Consider the following 6,000-nt stretch of genomic DNA (forward strand, 5'->3'; position numbering starts at 1 on the left):
ACCATATAACTGTATTATCATACTGTTAGAACAATTGCATTGTTCCAGTTATTGTATACAAAATCTTGTCAATAAAAATCATTTTCAAAAAAAATAAAAAATAAACGTGGGCTACCAGGCCCTTAGCTATATGATATGGACTCACTGCACAAAAAATGCATCTAACCACTTGAGCTAAACACCCCAATGTCACAAAGGATAAAACACGGGGATGATAGAGATGTACAGTACTTCATAAAGACAAATACAAACCTTACCAGAAATGTTGGAGATCTCTCCTTCTGGACATGAGACACACTCATAGCAACATTTATGAATTGAAGATCCAAACTTTTTTCTGGTGCCAGGAATACAGGGATCCGAGCATCGAGATACTGTGACCTGAAATCAGATATTATTATTATTATTATTATTATTATTATTATTAATATTATATTTTAAAGATCCATCATATTTTATGAGGCTTTTCAAAAGTGTTACAAATGAGGTTTGGCTTTGCCTTCACCATGGGTTCAAGTTGAATTCTTCAGGTTTGATATCCAATCAGGCGGGGGGGAGTCAGCAACATATAGATTGTGGACAAGTGACTGGTAGATCAGGGTTTGGGTTTGCTGACCCGCCATTTCAGAGCATCAAACAGAGTGCAATACAGAGGGACTCCTTGTAAAGTTGGAGGTGCAGTAAGGACTAAGAGCTGCATAATCCGATGTCTCCTCTGTAGTGCCGGCTCCTATCCCATGCCGAGTGACACCGACTGCACTCCACCTCTAATCCCGGCTAGAGGTCTCCAGAGTGGTGCCAACAGCAGGAAGAGATCTCCAGGTCAATGTGAAGCAATACACCAAGCATACTAGTATAGGGCTGCTTTCCCAGTGATATGCTACAGCTTACCCACACCGCGGGTGCAATGCAGTCAACCTACAGCTTGCCTGCGGGTTTGCCCCTCTTAGCCATAGACTTCTATTATATCCTGCAGGTTTGCTGCACTTAGCCATAGACTTCTATATATTATACAATATATGTACGCTTAATAATGCGCACTGTGAGTCAAAAAAATCCTCAAAAAAAACACACAAAATGTCTGTGAGCCCACGTACACACGGTCGGAGATTTTGCCAACCAAATCCGTCGGATTTTGCCCGTCGGATTTAGTCCGACGGATTGTGTCCGAAACTGTTGCATACACACGGTAGGGCCAAGTTGGCGAAAAATCCGATCTTTCAGAACGTGATGACGTAATTTTGTTACGATGGGACTACATTCAGGCTAGTAGCCAATAGCTTTGATGTAGGAATTTGATCTGAGCATGTGTGGCACTTGGTCCGATGAAAATGCTCTACACATGATTGGATTAGGTCCGTCCAGCCCAGTTGGTCAGGAAATATTTCCAACATGTTGGAAAATTGGGTCGGACAGAGATTCGGACGGAATCAGTCCGATGCATACCACACACAGTCGGATTATCTGACGACACGGTCCGATAAGACTCATTCCGACAGATTCTCTGACCGTGTGTACAAGGGCTGAAAGAAAAAACTTCAAAGTGTAATGTCCGAGAAGACCAATGACGATCTTCAACTTCATATGCATTAATAACATGCAAAGATGTGGTAATAATTTTCAATCTCACATATGTACATGGGATATACTAATAGTTTGATAGTAGATCCACCACCAGAAACACCAAAATGCTTCCCGGAGGGGATTGAACTCAGGTAGGTGTACACCTAGTGGGTCAATCAAACGTTGTGGTATAATATTCCCAGGGGATATCAGGTTCACAATCCGAGTATGACCTCCAGATGGATAAACGTGAGACCCCACGTGTCATGGCTCCTCCCCTGCAAGGGGGAGTGTATTTGTCAATGACAAGGAATTGGGAGTCCCGACTGTGATGTTCTCTATAATGTCGGGGTACATTATGTTTAACATCACCACCTTTTATTTTAGCGATATGCTCAGTTACTCTGACAGAAATCTTGAATTGTGCGACCCACATATTGCTTCCCGCAAGGGCAAGTAATCATGTAAACAACATGTGTGATGGCACAAGTGCAAAATGTCTTAATGGGACAATTTGTGACATTGGATTTAAATTCAAGACTTTTACGTCAACCACAAGAATTGTATTGGCACGCAGTGCATCTCTTGCAAGGAAAAAAAGCCAACTAAGTTGTGTAAAAAAAGAAATATTTGTGGGGGGATTGATAATGTGGGGTGAAACTTTTCCCTGCAGAGAGGGCACTCCTCTGAAATTGACTTTAGGTTGTTCCGGAAGTAAATTTTTCAATACACAATCATTTTTTAGTATGTCCCAATGCCTATGAATGCTGTTTTTAATTATCTTGTTCCCAGGGAGGTTTCTGTACCAACAAAGACTTCCTGTCCATCTCAGCCACTTTGTTGGTACATCAGAAGATGTGGACACTGTAGTCGTAAAGGGATGGACATGGTCAGCAACAATACTCAGGTAGGTCGTGGCATTTAAACCATGATCAATTAGTACTAAGGGGCCCAAAGTGTACCAAGAAAAATATCCCCCATGCCATTGCACCTCCAGCCAGAACCATTGATACAAGGCAGGATGGATCCATGCACCAAATTCTGACCCTATCACCTGAATAGGAAAAATAAATGACTTAGGGGTGTTATAATGGTATAACTAAAAGTGTGCACCCTCATCCCAATAAGTTGGATAAAGAACTTATTGAATGTCGCAGCTGAAATCCAGACTCATCAGACCAGGCAACATTTCTCCAATTATCTATTGTCAAATTCTGATGAGCCTGTACCAATTGTAGCCTAATTTTCCTGCTCTTAGCTGACAGAAGTGGCACCCAGTGTGGTCTTCTGCTGCTGTAGTCCATCTCCTTCAAGGTTGGATGTGTTGTGCGTTCAGAGATGGTATTCTGTATACCTTGGATGTAGCGAGTGGTTATTTGAGTTACTGTTGTCTTTCTATCATCTGGAACCAGTCTGCCCATTCTCCTCTGATCTCTGACATCAACAAGGCATTTTCCTCCACACAACTGTCGCTCACTGGATATTTTCTCTTTTTCCCACCATTCTCTGTAAACCCGAGATAATTGTGTGTGAAAATCCCAGAAATACTCAGACCAGCCCATCTGGCACCTTCAACCATGCCACATTCACTGCCATTCACTGGATATTTTTCTCTTTTTCGGACCATTCTCTGTAAACCCAACAGATGGTTGTGCATGAAAATCCCAGTAGATCAGCAGTTTTTGAAATACTCAGACCGGCCCATCTGGCACAAACAACCATGCCACGTTGAAAGTCACTTAAATCCCTTTTCTTCCCCATTCTGATGCTCGGTTTGAACTTCAGCAAGTCGCCTTCACCAAGTTTAGATGCCTAAATGCATTGAGTTGCTGCCATGTGATTGGCTGTTTGTTTTACCAAAATGGCCGGTGTATATTATGTATAATGTCCAAAAATATACAATTCTTTTATTTGATATACAGTATATTGTGTTCACTAATTTGTCACATTTTTCTATACCGTGTACTGCAATAAAAATAGTGATTTTGTTCAGTTGGATGTATTTATGGGTTCACGATAGTTATCAATAGAGTCGCTTATATAAAAAAAATGTTTCTGCCTTCTTACATAGGATGATACCCGGGGTCACCATTTTAGAATGTAGCATACTTTGCCAGTTCCCCACTATTTCTAAGTTTATAAAAATATTTGTCTCCAAAAATGACCCCATTCATGAACAGGTACATTGGCTAGTATTGGTGTAAAAAAGGAAGATAGGCTGGTGCCATGGAAGTTGGCTAAAACATGCAGGTTTAAAAAGCCAACACATGGTGTGCATGCACGGGCGATCCGTAATGGCCGATTAAGCCAGGATCTCCGCTTCACCTCTACCCCGTGATCGTCCCTGAAGCCACAGACCCAGCCAGCGCAGCATAACCTACCCCTCTCTGCTGCAGGGATCCCAGTGGGAATATCCGCAGATGTTGGGACGGGCGGTCAGACGCGATCTGGGACCGGATTTTAACAAGGCCAGAGGGGATGGGTGTACCAAGATGGCCGCCGTACAGAATGCTTTATAGACTTACGCAGTCTCAGGGGACAGGAAGCCCGAACAAAGGCAAGTGATCGCCCCTGCTACAATGACCTACTCTCAGGTGACCCAGGGAGTGCCTCATTACCCCCAGGTACCATCCTCAGCCTCTACCGAATCGCTTCAACATGGAAGACTGTGCCCTATCTCCAGCAGGGCCTGCGTTTCCTAATCTCCTTGCTACACCCTCTCCATGCTTGCCTGAACAGGATTCTTTCTCCCTGCAGGGAGACCTCTTTCTCAAAATATCAGCCCTACTGGAAAGGGGTCTAGCCAACACCGGAGCCCAGATCACTAGAGATATGAAATCGGATTTTGCCAATCTGGGGTCCAGAATGGAAGCGATTGAAAGCAAACTAGACATCACTGTCTCACGTACCAACCAAAATAACAGAAACATCCACACCCTCCAGGAGCAATTGGACTTGGCCCTATCCAGGATCGATGACCTTGAAAACAGATCCAGGAGATATAACCTTAGGATCCGTGGTCTCCCTGAGACCTTCTCAGATGTTTCCACGGTGGTTCAGGATCTCTTCCAGGATTTAATACTGAATATACCATTGCATCGTTTAGAGCTGGATAGGGCGCACAGGGCCCTTGGACTACCATAGAAAGGATGGCTCCCCTAGGGATATCATCGTGAAGCCACATTTCTATGCCGTCAAGGAGGAAGTGCTGAGACAGTCGAGACTTCAGCAACAGGTGTCCTGCCATGGTCACCAGCTTCAAATTTTCGCTGACTTGTCCCCAGCTACTATCCAGAAGAGGCGAGCTCTTAAGCCACTTCTCGCAGTTCTCTCCAGCCAAGAGATTAAATACCGGTGAACCTTCCCCTTCGCAGTAAAATTCAACTTCAAGGACCACACCTACGCCTTTTCCAGCCTGCAGGAAGGTGAGAGACTGCTCCTCCATCTAAAGCTCTTATCCCAGGAAGCACCCATGGACGTCTCGGCCAACGCAGCAGCTTCAGCCAAGTGACCACAGCCGGCGAGCCCAGACTCCCCTCTATGGGTTTCAGGAAAGACCAAGAAATCGAAAGACGGTAGACCCCCATAACATGGCCCTCGGATCCTCCACTCCTCATACCTCTTGTTTTGGTCACGTCCATGGGACGGATCTTTCCGTGGTAGTAGGGGCCTTGAGCTCCTTTTCTAACCTGTTCCCAAGCAGGACCTTTTTGGTTGATTTTTGTTATCTTTTCATTTTTCATTTTTATATACTCTAACCCCGTTTTATATACTCTAACCCCCGTTTATGTTTTCATTGTATTCTTGTATTGAAAAACGAATAAATAATTTGAAATTTAAAAAGCCAACACATTTCAGCCATCAGGCCTTAATCATGATTCAGGCCTGATGGCAGAAACGTGTTGGCATTTTTGACTGTTGTTCACCTGTATTAATAAAACAATGTTTTAGCCAACTTCCATGGCACCAGCCTTCCTCCCTTTATTGCACTGATTGTACATGGAGGTTTGCAGAGATTTCCCAGGCTGTGTGCCGTGTTCTTGAGGCTCACCAGGCATTACACAGGAGGTAGTAACTTGGATGTATCTGTTCCATTGACTAGTATATCTTAAAATAAGACTAGAAATTCCTTATGAATCCAAAATATGAACATCCTCAGCAAATGATATGAAGAGAAAACAATCCAGTGATTCCTTACTTTGCCTTCTTTCCAGTAGACGGGGTCACTCATATTGATAAATGTTTCAGGGACGTAATCTGGGCCTTTTATAATGGAAATTGTTCTAGACCAATAACATGAAGCATTAAAAAAATGAAAGTTGTATAAAATAAGATCAGATGGAACTTCTTTTCTCTCATTAAAGTAGATATCATCACCGTATGGGTTCTCGTAATAAAAATGTCTCACATATTTGTGCAGCTTTCCATGGAAGACAT

Source organism: Lithobates pipiens, unplaced genomic scaffold, assembly GCF_037356315.1.
Source record: "Lithobates pipiens isolate NorthernLeopardFrog02 unplaced genomic scaffold, aLitPip1_a1.2 Scaffold_23, whole genome shotgun sequence".
Lineage (NCBI taxonomy): Eukaryota > Metazoa > Chordata > Amphibia > Anura > Ranidae > Lithobates > Lithobates pipiens.